Raw genomic sequence first — 14,325 nt, forward strand, 5'->3', positions numbered from 1 at the left:
CACATGATTATCACCAAATGAAGGGTAGAATTGGTCTACGTTACCATAATTGTGATCGAGAGTTCAGTTATACGAGTGGAAGGTACTAGCAGCCTCTACACACCCGTTCTATGAACGGTACCTAATTAATTGACAATTATTTCAAATTAAATTTAATAGTCTTTATATTTTACTCCCTTTGTGAATTTCAAAATATAAATGCACATGCAAATAAATACAAATATTTACATAGTATAAAGCATCCCTCAAAACTAGGACATGTGAAGCTTAAAAAGCTCATGCCCTTTTTTTGAAATCATAGGGATAAAAATCGAGAAAATATTTTATCAAATATAACTCCTATATTTATTTCAAAGAGATTATAGAATTTTTTCTAAATATTAAATCATATTTTTAATATTTTCTAGGAGAATTTGGGGACCATTTTCTATTTTTCTAGATGAAAAAGAGTGCAAAAACAATTTTCTGACCTCAAAAATATTTTTTAGAATTTTTCCCGAGTTTTCTTGATTTTGTGTGAGTTTTTCATATTTTTCTCGATTTTTAATCAAATAAATAATATACTATGAAAATAAGTAAAGAAAATAAAGGACCAGTTCAAACCAGTACAGAGGGTCAACTAGTTCGCAGAGAACCAGACTGGGTCAATTGATCTAAGCCACATGTTGTCTCCAGGTGAGGACATATGACTTGTAAATATATATAATATATCTTCATTTAAAGCCTGCAGTGAGTGATGTCCACGTGACATCATCTAGCCACGTGTTGGCTATTGGGCGAGATGGTCAAAGGTGACCCGAATCACTCACATGGCATGATTGTGCCCATCATTAAGAAAAACATATCGTACTGCTGAAGCAAGGCCGCGTGAGGCGCTGAATAAATGGAGAATGGAGCGCCATGTGTCAGCCAACGGGAGGGGCGAGGGAAAATGACACGGATCAATGACGTGGCATGATCCTAACCATCATGGAGAAACACATATCGGACAATCGTGAGGAGACCGCGTATTAGTCTGCGTGTATGGAGGATAGCGAGCCACGTGTCTTGTTCCTGTGGTCTCGAAGTTGGACATATAAAAACCTAATTTTTTTATTTTTCGTTCATTTCTCACCCTTTCATCCGAAGCTCTCTCTCTCTCTCTCTCTCTCTCTCTCTCTCTCTCTCTCTCTCTATTTCCTACTCGAACGTTCTAAAGTCCTAGGGTTTCAGATCCTAGTACGATACCCCATTTAAACCCTAAACCTTACACCTATTCTTGCAAAAGATCCGAAGTCCTCACTCATGTTCCATGACTCCTCTCTCTCTCTCTCTCTCTGTGTTAAGCTGACACTCCAGTTGTTCGCGATTGAACACCTGAGGATGTTCGAAGGGGTAAGTTGGATGCTAGACCTAGGAGGGATGGCCCGTTCAGTTTCTAAAGATTGCAACAAGATAAGTATCACCCCTCCTCCCTAATTTCTTTTGGCTTTTCTGTAGTAACCGGAAAAAAAAAATATAATAATAATAATAATAATAATAATAATAATAATAATAATAATAATAATAAAATAAAATTAATTAATTAAATTAATAAGTAAAATAAACAATATGATAAGGAACAAATATATATATATATATATATATATAAATATTAAATCATTTATATATATATATATATATGTGTGTGTGTGTGTGTGTGTGTGTGTATATATATATAAGGTATGAAAGCTTCTTAAAGAAGCTTTACTTTACTTTACTTTATTTAAGGTTTATTATATATATATATATATATATATATATATATATATATTATTAAATTAGAACACTCTTCTTTATGAAGCTTTGGAAAAAAAAATTTGTATATTTTTTTGGAAGTGCTCTCTCTCTCTCTCTCTCTCTCTCTCTCTCTCTCTCTCCTACGACTCTCTCTCTTCGATTCCGGGCTAGTTTTACGCCGGATCGACAAACCGAAACCACCACGACGCTCCTGGCGAAGTTCTCTACAAGTCTACCGGAACGGATCGTCAGGAAAACGAAGTTGGATTTCATCCCAAATCCAAGGTAAGGCTTTATATTCAATATTTGGATTTTTGACAGTTGAAGAAAGTAATATACGCGTAAAAATACTGAACTTTAATACTGGAAATTTTCAGTTTCAGGGTATTGATTGGGAACGTTGGGAATCATCCCTAAGTTGAGGTAAGACTTTTTAAGTCGAATTTGACTTAGTGGTAGTTATAGAAAATATTGTACGTACGAAAATACTAAACTTTAATTCTGTGAGTTTTCATTTTCAGGGCATTGAGTTGAGAACCTTGTGGGTACGGGGAAGATTTTCTTAAGGGCTTTTCAGGAATCAGGTAAGGGGATAAACTAAGCTAGTTTTGTTTTGAGAAAATGTATGTATATATATATAGAGTCTGGTTTCAGGAAAAATAAATATATTTATATATATGATTTATATTTGAAAAATACTGTTTAAATGATGATATGTTGAATACGTAGAAAATTTGTTTAGTGTGGCATGAGTATAAAAATGTTGTGAAATACTGTTTTTTTTGGGAATGGAGACGATATGGATTTCTATGATGGAAAACCGGCGTACTGGCCGAGATATTTTTATATGTATATGTGATTTGCCGGCGTATGGTCCGTGCTATGTGGATGAGATTTGCCGGCGTATGAGCCGTGCTATGTGATTTGCCAGCGTACGGGCTGTGCTATGTGATTTGCCGGCGTACGGACCGTGCTATGTGGTTTGCCAGCGTACGGGCTGTGCTATGTGATTTGCCAGCGTACGGGCCGTGCTTTGTTAAAATGTGTAATACCGGCGTACGGGCCGATGATTTTCATGATACACATATATATGTGAAATGATATGATTGATGTGAAAATAAATGATATGAGATATTTATGTATCACGGTTTTAGTATATGTATATGATATCAGAACCTGGTTGGCTTGGTTTAGGCTAGCACTTGCACGGTACCGTTGCTATGTGTCCATGGTCTTCGTGATCATGATATCTGTGTTAACGCCGCTGTACGGAGTGGTGTGAGATTGGATGGTCGATGTGGTTATTTTCAAGAAGTGTGCTGTTATCGCCCCTGGTGTACGGACCAGTATGGGTAGACCCATCGGACCTACAGACTACTGTTTGACTTGGCAGTGGTCGGCCAACCATTGTCAGGTCCCGCCTTCGGGCCACACAACCCAGTCATGTGGGGGTAATACATGACAACAGCCAGCTAACCTACCAGGATTGTTTTATGTTATTATTAGTGTATGAGATGAGATATGTTTATGAAAATGCAGTATATTCTGCTATGTGTTGATATGCATATATTTTTCCATATTTGATAAACAGTATTGAATATGTTATGTATGGTATATGTAGAATACAAAATACTCATGTTGCCACACACTGGTATTAGTTTATTTCCCTTACTGAGAGGTGTCTCACTCCTAAATCTTATACATTTTTCAGGAGCCCCTAATAGGAGAGCAGGAAAAGCCCCGCTGATCTAGATCAGTTGTTTGCCCTCTTTGGAAGGGTAAGTTTTTGGTAGGGACAGTTAGGTTTTGTGGGGGATTGTCCCTAGATTTCATTTTTGAGATGTATATACTGTGAGATAGTAATTGTAGTGACTCTGGTATGTGTTATGCACATTATGATGAGATGTATATGATTTTATACTTTCTGCTGCGTAGGCTTCTTCTGTATGTTTTGTTATATCCCTGGTGCCCACGGGCCCAAGTGGATTGTGACCTGCTGAGCTGGGATGTATGATGTGATGATAATTTATTTATATATAAAAAAAAAATATGTGAAAAAAAAGAGCAGGTCGTTATAGTTGGTATCAGAGCCTAGGTTGTTAGGTTCTGTAGACTTTAGAGTGCAACAGGAACAATACCAGAGTTTAGGAAATGATTTGAGGTTTTGTTCTACAGTCTAGAAGCAAGACTTCCGTGGTAGTTTCTGTGTTTTTCCTGGGGTGACGATTTCAGGAAAACCATAGTAAGCTATTGTCGGGTTGTGTTCCTAGAATGTAGGACTGGGGATTAACAATGAGTTAGAAATGTTGAGATGAGTGGTGAGGATAGGTGGGTAAATTATGAGGATAGGATTACTAAATTGCAACTACTATTTTCCAGGATGGATCCAGAAGGAAATAGTGCCCATGCGAGTGGCAGTGATGGAGCAGGACCATCAGGTGCAGCTAGGACCGACTCTGATGCGGTATTACGTAGCGTGGCTCAGCAAGTTATGGCTGAGATTGCTAGGAGCTCGAGGGAGCAGAGTGGTCCATCTACAGGCCATGGGTGCACTATAGAGAAATTTACAAAGATGAATCCTCCGGCGTTCACAAGTGGAGTTGATCCAGTAGCCGCTGAGAACTGGATGCAGGAGATTGAGAAAATTTTGGCTGTGCTGCAATGTACTGAGGAACAAAGGGTCCTCTTTGCCACCTATAAATTGATAGGAGAGGCTGAGAGGTGGTGGACTGCGGTGAGACTATTAGAGCAGCAGAGGGTGACTCCAATAGCTATGACATGGGACCGGTTTAAAGATCTGTTCTTTGACAGATATTTTCCAGCTACTGTGAGGGAGGCTAAGGTAGAAGAGTTCCTGAGTCTGAAGCAGGGACAGCTATCCGTCCAGCAGTATGCAGCACGTTTTATCGAGCTCTCTCGATTCGCCCCATACATTGTTCCTGATGAGGTAAAGAAGGCGAGGCAGTTTGAGAGAGGCCTGAGGCGGAGTATATTCAGGCAGGTGGTGGTGCTGCGGATCCAGGATTTCGCTGAGTTGGTCGACAGGGCGGCCTTGGCAGAGATTGGTGAGCGTCTTGATGCGGATGAGCAGGGACAGAGGAAGAGATCTGCATCTACGAGCTACCAGCAGGGTCACAGGCCGGGTCAGTGGAGGAGAGGTAATCATGGTAGAGGGCGGAGACAGGAGACGGGAGGACGCCAGGTGCAGACAGGGCAGGGTCCTCCAGTTTGTCAGACTTGTGGTAGGAGACACTGGGGAGAGTGTCGAGCTGGTGGTGTAGTGTGCTACCGCTGCGGTAGATCGAGACATATAGTGCGAGATTGTCCTACCCCGCCAGATGCAGCTCCGGTGTGCTATCGCTGCGGTAGATCGGGGCACATGGTACGAGACTGCCCTACTCCACCAGATGCAGTTCCAGCTCCTAGACCATACTGGGGAGGTTATCAGGTACCACGGGGGGGCCAGCAGAGGAATACGGCTCCAGCCAGGGTGTTTACTCTGACGCCGGGTGAGGCTGAGGCGTCAGGTGATGTGGTGACAGGTATGGTCATTATGCTTTCTTTTAAAGTTATTGCATTATTTGATTCAGGAGCTACACACTCGTTTGTGTCCTTGGGGTGTATTAAATTATTTGAGGCTGAAACACAATCATTAGATGTTGAATTGTTGGTATCTACACCGACTGGGTCGGTAGTGAGGTGTGGTAGGGTACTCCGCAACTGCCCAGTAGAGATTCAGGGGAAAACATTGTCTGTTGATTTGATAGTGTTAGACATGCATGAGTTTGACGTTATATTTGGCATGGATTGGCTAGCGGCTAATTTTGCCAACATAGATTGTCGTGCACGAGAGGTGATATTTAGACCCCCGGGGGAAGCAGAATTCAAGTTTGTAGGGTCGCATGTACAATCCCCGCCTCAGCTAGTTTCAGCTATTCAGGCCAGGAGACTACTGCTAAGTGGTTGTCAGGGGTTTGTGGCGGTTGTGAAAGAGATGTCAGAGAATGAGTCGAAACTTGCTAGCACACTTGTAGTGAAGGAGTTTGTGGATGTTTTTCCAGATGAGTTACCAGGCTTGCCACCCGACCGTGAGGTGGATTTCTCTATTGATCTACCTCCCGGTACAGCGCCGATTTCTAAAGTACCTTATCGAATGGCACCAGTGGAGTTAGCAGAATTGAAAAATCAGTTGCAAGATCTGCTAGATAAGGGCTTCATACGGCCCAGTGTATCTCCGTGGGGAGCTCCAGTTTTATTTGTGAAAAAGAAAGACGGGACTATGAGGATGTGTATAGACTATAGGGAGATAAATAAAGTGACAATCAAGAATAGGTATCCTCTACCCCGTATCGATGATTTGTTTGACCAGCTCCAGGGTACATGGGTGTATTCGAAGATTGATCTCAGATCTGGCTACCATCAGGTGAAGGTGAAAGCAGAAGACGTCTCAAAGACGGCCTTCAGGACTAGGTATGGGCATTACGAGTTTCTAGTGATGCCGTTTGGTTTGACGAATGCTCCTGCGGTATTTATGGACTTGATGAATAGAGTCTTCCATCAATACCTAGACCAGTTTGTTGTTGTTTTTATTGATGATGTACTAGTCTATTCTAGGAACTATGAGGAGCATGAGACGCACTTGAGGCAGGTTTTGCAGACACTTCGGGAAAAGAAGTTGTATGCCAAGTTCAGTAAATGTGAATTTTGGCTGGAGAAGGTCGTGTTCTTGGGGCATGTTGTATCTGGAGGCGGTATTTCTGTGGATCCTAGCAAGATTGAGGCTGTAGTGAATTGGGCTAGACCGAGAAATGTCTAGGAGATCAGGAGTTTCTTGGGGCTAACAGGCTATTACCGTCGTTTTGTTGAGGGATTCTCAGCTTTGTCAGGACCCTTGACACGACTGACGAGGAAGAATGTTAGATTTGAGTGGGACGATAGTTATGAGCAGAGTTTTCAGGAGCTGAAGCAGAGACTAGTCACAGCACCAGTGTTGATCATCCCATGTGGGGGTGAGGGGTATACCATTTACAGTGATGCATCCTTGAAGGGACTTGGATGTGTATTAATGCAGCATGGCAGGGTAGTGGTGTATGCATCCAGGCAATTGAAAGAATATGAGAAAAACTACCCTACCCATGATCTTGAGTTGGCTGCAGTGGTACACGCACTGAAGATTTGGAGGCATTACCTGTACGGTGAGCAGTGTGAGATCTTCTCTGACCATAAAAGTTTGAAGTATTTCCTTACGCAGAAAGAACTGAATATGAGGCAGAGAAGGTGGTTGGAGCTGATTAAGGATTTTGATTGTACCATCAGTTATCACCCAGGGAAAGCAAACGTGGTAGCTGATGCGTTGAGCAGGAAATCCAGGGAGCCAGTGTTGGCGGCTATGGGGATCCAGCATCCGATCATAATGGATCTGGAGAGACTCGGCATAGAGTTGGTGGAGAGTGATCTCCCAGTATGTATTGCCAGCCTAGTGGTACAGCCTACCCTGCAGGAGAGAATTAAAGCTGCCCAGAAGGAAGATCCAGAGCTAGTGAAGGTGATAGACAGAGTACAGAGTGGGCAGGGGGAGGAGTTCAGTATCGCAGATGATGGAGCTTTGCAGTTCCGTTCTAGATTATGTGTTCTTGCCGATACTGAGATCAGGAAGACTATTCTAGAGGAGGCTCACAGATCTTTGTATACAGTTCATCTCGGTAGTACGAAGATGTACAGAGATCTGCGAGAGTCATACTGGTGGAGTGGTATGAAGAGAGAGATTGCTGAGTATGTAGCACAGTGTTTGACGTGCCAGCAGGTAAAGGCTGAGCACCAGAGATCGGCAGGGCAGTTGCAGCCGATATTCATCCCGGAGTGGAAGTGGGATCACATATCGATGGACTTCGTGTTAGGACTGCCGACGACGTTACATGGTCATAATGCCATCTAGGTGATTGTTGATCGATTGACGAAGACCGCCCACTTTATTCCCATCAAGATCAGCTACTCCCTCAGCCGTTTAGCGGAGATTTACATTCAGGAGATAGTACGTTCTCATGGGGTGCCTGTATCTATTGTATCGGATCGAGACCCACGATTCACATCACGATTTTGGAGGAGTTTGCAGGAGGCTCTAGGGTCTCAGTTATCGTTTAGTACGGCATTCCATCCTCAGTCAGACGGGCAGACTGAGAGGACGATACAGATATTAGAGGACATGCTCAGAGCGTGTGTACTAGACTTTGGGGGTAGTTGGACTCAGCTCATGCCATTAGTAGAATTTGCGTATAATAATAGTTATCAGTCTAGCATTGGCATGGCACCATTTGAGGCTTTGTATGGTAGGAGATGTCGTTCTCCTTTGTTTTGGGATGAAGTGGGTGAGCGGTGAGTAGTGGGGCCAGAGCTGGTTCGGCAAGCATGTGATAAAGTTCGTCTTATCAGGGACAGGATCAGTGCAGCTCAGAGCCGACATAAGAGTTATGCCGACCATCGCCGCAGGAATTTAGAGTTTGATGTAGGTGATCACGTATTTTTGAAGATAGCTCCGATGAAAGGGGTTATGCGATTTGGGAGGAAGGGTAAACTTAGTCCTAGGTTTATCGGTCCATTTGAGATTCTAGATAAAGTGGGACCGGTAGCCTACAGGCTAGCTTTGCCACCTGTATTGTCCAGGATTCACAACGTATTTCATGTTGCTATGTTGAGGAAATACGTCCCAGACCCTTCTCATGTCATCAATTATGATGAGTTGGAGCTTAGTGATTCACTGGGATATGAGGAGGTACCAATACAGATTCTGGATAGGAAAGTGCAAGAGCTACGTAACAGGACGATTCCTCAAGTAAAAGTCTTGTGGAGGAATCATGCAGTAGAAGAGGCTTCTTGGGAATCTGAGGAGCAGATGAAGCAGAGGTATCCGCATTTATTTCAAGAAGTCTGAGTGAATAAATGTAAATAGTTAAGTAGTTTTCTGTTGTAGGTACATGTAATAGTTGAATAGTGTAGTACTTTAGTTTTGGGAGAATGGTTTTTCTTTTGTATATGTAATCTTCCAAGACTCGAGATGTAACCACGGTATTCCTCCGCCATAAGTGAGGGTAGGTAATAAAATGAGTAGACCCTTTTTCCTTATTAAAGGATGGCGAGTATGGAAACAGTAAATTTCGAGGACGAAATTCTTTTAATGGGGGAGGAATGTAGTAACCGGAAAAAAAAATAAAAAAAAATAATAATAATAAAATATTAAAATAATAAAATAAAATAAATTAATTAAATTAATAAGTAAAATGAACAGTATGATAAGGAACAAATATATATATATATAAATATTAAAGCATGTATATATATATATATATGTGTGTGTGTGTGTGTGTGTGTGTGTGTATATATATATATATATATATATAAAAGGTATGAAAGCTTCTTAAAGAAGCTTTACTTTACTTTTCTTTATTTAAGGTTTATTATATATATATATATTATTAAATTAGCACAAGTTTCTTTAAGAAGCTTTGGAAATCAAATTTTGGATATTTTTTTGGAAGTGCTCTCTCTCTTTCTCTCTCTCTCTCTCTCTCTCTCTCTCTCTCTCTCTCTCTCCTACGACTCTCTCTCTTCGATTCCGGGCTAGTTTTACGCCGGATCGACAAACCGAAACCACCACGACGCTCCTGGCGAAGTTCTCTACAAGTCTACCAGAACGGATCGTCAGGAAAACGAAGTTGGATTTCATCCCAAATTCAAGGTAAGACTTTATATTCAATATTTGGATTTTTGACAGTTGAAGAAAGTAATATACGCGTAAAAATACTGAACTTTAATACTGAAAATTTTCAGTTCCAGGGTATTGATTGGGAATGTTGGGAATCATCCCTAAGTTGAGGTAAGACTTTTTAAGTCGAATTTGACTTAGTGGTAGTTATAGAAAATATTGTACGTACGAAAATACTAAACTTTAATTCTGTGAGTTTTCATTTTCAGGGCATTGAGTTGAGAACCTTGTGGGTACGGGGAAGATTTTCTTAGGGGCTTTTCAGGAATCAGGTAAGGGGATAAACTAAGCTAGTTTTGTTTTGAGAAAATGTATGTATATATATATAGCATCTGGTTTCAGGAAAAATAAATATATTTATATATATGATTTATATTTGAAAAATACTGTTTAAATGATGATATGTTGAATACGTAGAAAATTTGTTTAGTGTGGCATGAGTATAAAAATGTTGTGAAATACTGTTTTTTTTTGGGAATGGAGACGATATGGATTTCTATGATGGAAAACCGGCGTACTGGCCGAGATATTTTTATATGTATATGTGATTTGCCGGCGTATGGGCCGTGCTATGTGGATGAGATTTGCCGGCGTATGGGCCGTGCTATGTGATTTCCCAGCGTACGGGCTGTGCTATGTGATTTGCCGGCGTACGGGCCGTGCTTTGTTAAAATGTGTAATACCGGCGTACGGGCCGATGATTTTCATGATACACGTATATATGTGAAATGATATGATTGATGTGAAAATAAATGATATGAGATATTTATGTATCACGGTTTTAGTATATGTATATGATATCAGAACCTGGTTGGCTTGGTTTAGGCTAGCACTTGCACGGTACCGTTGCTATGTGTCCATGGTCTTCGTGATCATGATATCTGTGTTAACGCCGCTGTACGGAGTGGTGTGAGATTGGATGGTCGATGTGGTTATTTTCAAGAAGTGTGCTGTTATCGCCCCTGGTGTACGGACCAGTATGGGTAGACCCATCGGACCTACAGACTACTGTTTGACTTGGCAGTGGTCGGCCAACCATTGTCAGGTCCCGCCTTCGGGCCACACAACCCAGTCATGTGGGGGTAATACATGACAACAGCCAGCTAACCTACCAGGATTGTTTTATGTTATTATTAGTGTATGAGATGAGATATGTTTATGAAAATGCAGTATATTCTGCTATGTGTTGATATGCATATATTTTTCCATATTTGATAAACAGTATTGAATATGTTATGTATGGTATATGTAGAATACAAAATACTCATGTTGCCACACACTGGTATTAGTTTATTTCCCTTACTGAGAGGTGTCTCACCCCTAAATCTTATACATTTTTCAGGAGCCCCTGATAGGAGAGCGGGAAAAGCCCCGCTGATCTAGATCAGTTGTTTGCCCTCTTTGGAAGGGTAAATTTTTGGTAGGGACAGTTAGGTTTTGTGGGGGATTGTCCCTAGATTTCATTTTTGAGATGTATATACTGTGAGATAGTAATTGTAGTGACTCTGGTATGTGTTATGCACATTATGATGAGATGTATATGATTTTATACTTTCTGCTGCGTAGGCTTCTGCTGTATGTTTTGTTATATCCCTGGTGCCCACGGGCCCAGGTGGATTGTGACCTGCTGAGCTGGGATGTATGATGTGATGATAATTTATTTATATATAAAAAAAAATATGTGAAAAAAAGAGCAGGTCGTTACAGTTTCTATTATGATGTTTGCGATTCGAATGCAGGATTGTGTTGTTCAAATCTTTGTGTCGTGTTTGGGGGATTAGGGTTTTAGATTCGAGGGTTAGGGTTCAGTGACGAGTTGACTCGTCTGAACCCTAACCCAGTGAGTTGCAACAGGGTTGATTTGCACGAGTCAACTCGTGGGGTTGTGTGGACTCGGAGGCACTCTGAGTGGGTTTTATGGGCTCGGTGGGCTTAGGGTTTCAAATGGTGGGCTCGACTCCCTTTTTTTTTTTAAATGGTTTGGGCTTGGGTTTGTTCTTTAAATTGGGCTTGGGTCAGTTTTAATATGATGACCCAAAAATATATATACAATTAAAACATAATAATAATAATAATAATAATAATAATAATAATAATAATAAAAAAAAAAATAGTCATTAAGTTAATATCAATACAGAAGTGTTTTTCTGTAAGATTCTTGATTCCATGTTTGATGCCTAAAAAAGACCTTATCTTAGCGAGTGCTCAGAGACCATTGTGGTTCAGTCGCTCCTTGGAGGTCAACCTGGTCAAAATAGAATTTCATACGATAAATAGGATAGACATTGTTTGTACACATAAATAAGTACATATACATAAAATAATGTTTTGACAGACATAATTTGTAGAAATACATGGTAAAATAATAATAATAATAATAATAATAATAATAATAATAATAATAATAATAATAATAATATAGACATCCTATGTGGGGCCCACAAGACTGTGTGGTGCCACATGAGTCTCGAAATCGTATGGGGTCCACATGAGTCCCGAAGTTATGTAGGGTTCATAAAATCGTGTGAGGACTAATGGAATTACATAGGACCCACTAGGGTCTCGAAGTTGTGTGGGGCCCACATGAGTTTTCGAAATTCAAATTTAATTCTTTAAAAAAAAAATACTAAAACATAACTTAAAAATAATAACAATGATAATAATAATAATAATAATGATTTTAAAAAATTAATTAAATGGGAGTGGTGACAAGCACTCCCACATGACTTCCATCCATATCGCATACCTAACCCATGCCTAATCCATTCCATGTCCATTCCTTAATTTAAAAAAAATCATAATTTCACCCATCTCCCCACTCTTTTACAAATTTGATTTTCTTCCCTAAAATTTTCCTATAAATAGGAAGCTCTCAACCTTCATTTTTCACAAAAAAAATTCCAAAGGAAGATAAGGATTAGTAAGTGAAAGAATTAGTAGTGGAGGGAGAATTTTTACTATAATTAAAATTTCCACTCACCCACTCTTTCCGATTTCATTTTTTAGAGATATTCGTTGTGTTCGCAACACAAGATAAATGAAGAGGTAAGTAAATTTGATTATGTTAGATTTTTATTTAAAATTTATACCCAAGTTTATTTGTAAATAAATTTGATTATGTTATATTTTTATTTAAAATTTATACCCGAATTTATTTATAAGTAAATTTCGATTATGTTAGTTAGTTTCATAAAATTCTCTTGAGTTTATTTTTACACATATTTAATTATACTAGTTTTATCTTTAATATACTTACATTTATTTTTGAGTTAAAAAATGTTCTAAATCCCTCGGGTATTTTACATCATTAATTTCTATTCAAGAAAATATTTTTAACATGAAAATTGTGTGGCATGAGTTTATTTATACAGTACATATTTCACGAAAATATGAGTAAATATTAAATGAGTTGATTTTTTTTTATGTTACTTATTTCACGAAAATATGAGTAAAAATGAGATTTTCATGATAATATTTTCATTGTAAAAATTATATAATAAAAATATTTTTAAAACCCCTTATGGCTTAGATGATACAGAAAATTGCGAATGCTCGGTATAACAGCTTAAAGTTTAAACGGATCAGAGTGCATCCACGCTATTTGCAGAGTAGTTTTATATGGTATGGTATTGGATTTCTCCTGAGTGCACACCTGGGTCGGACTAGGGTTTAATAAGGAAAATCTCACTTAATGATGATGTACGTTAATTTAGTTTGGTCGGCCAGTCAGCTAAGTCGAATCTTCGGACTGCACAATTTAGTCATGGGGGTAAACATGACTTACGATTAATAGGCCTAAGAGTGGTTTTTTTACAGTATATGTATATATATATATATTTAATTATGTATACAAAGCTATTGATGAATTGAAGGAAAAATATATATTTATGTGAACGGGGGCATTTTTTTGCCTAAATAATGATTTAATAAGGAAAAGTATATACATATTTATATATATACATGATTGAATATTATAGTTATAGTTTTAAAAGTTAAAAAGTTTAGTTTAACAATTATAGTATATGATTACAAAATTTTACTGCTATAAAAGATAGTAAAAGTTTTATACAGAAAATTTTAAATTTACACCTATTTTAAAAGTAGTTTTGAAGTTCTAGTATTAAATATTATTTTGCGAAATTATAGAAGCTCATTTTTGTCACACACTAATAATAATCTTATTTACTTATTGAACGTCGTCTCACCCCAATTATTATTTTACATTTCAGATCATTTTGAAAAGTGTACCAGAAATCTGATATAACATGGACGGGAATAGAAAGAGCAGAGTAGAATAAAAATTTAGCATAATATAATTTAGAATATGTTTGTGTATTTTAGAATTTTAGAAATTTACATTTTAATAGTTGAGACATATATTTGTAATAAAGTTAATTAGTATTCTGGTAATAAAAATAATTTAGATTTATTTGCGTCCGCTGAAAAATTTATATGTAGGAACTCACTCGGGTTTGGGTCCTTACATTTAAAATGAGTTTGGGCTTGGTTTTTAAAAGTGGGTTTGGGCTTCGGCTTTTAAAAAAAGTTGGGCCTTGGGTTTTAAAAGTGGATTTGGGTTTAAAAATGGTTCGGGCTTTAGGTGTTATAAAACAAATGGGCCTCGGGTTAAGATAGTTTGTTGGCCTTGGTCTTAAAACAAATGGGTTGGGGGCCTTCAGTGTGGCTTTGGGCTTCGGGTTTGGTTCAAGTTCAAGGTGTTTGGTTATGGGTTCAAGGTTCAGTGCTGGGGGTTTTAGTGTGGGCTAGACCTGGTCTTATATCAGTGGGGAGCTAGGCTCAAGTTTAGG

General features: G+C 38.9%; 1 long non-coding RNA gene across 1 annotated transcript; it reads left to right on the forward strand.

The window, feature by feature from the left end:
* The first annotated feature begins 2,133 nt into the window (after positions 1-2,133).
* Positions 2,134-3,499, forward strand: LOC131168397 (uncharacterized). The gene is made up of 3 exons (XR_009140291.1): positions 2,134-2,181; positions 2,280-2,342; positions 3,470-3,499. It is a non-coding gene; the product is annotated as an uncharacterized LOC131168397 (long non-coding RNA).
* Positions 3,500-14,325: the final 10,826 nt, after the last annotated feature.

This window comes from Malania oleifera, chromosome 11 (genome assembly GCF_029873635.1).
Source record: "Malania oleifera isolate guangnan ecotype guangnan chromosome 11, ASM2987363v1, whole genome shotgun sequence".
NCBI lineage: Eukaryota > Viridiplantae > Streptophyta > Magnoliopsida > Santalales > Ximeniaceae > Malania > Malania oleifera.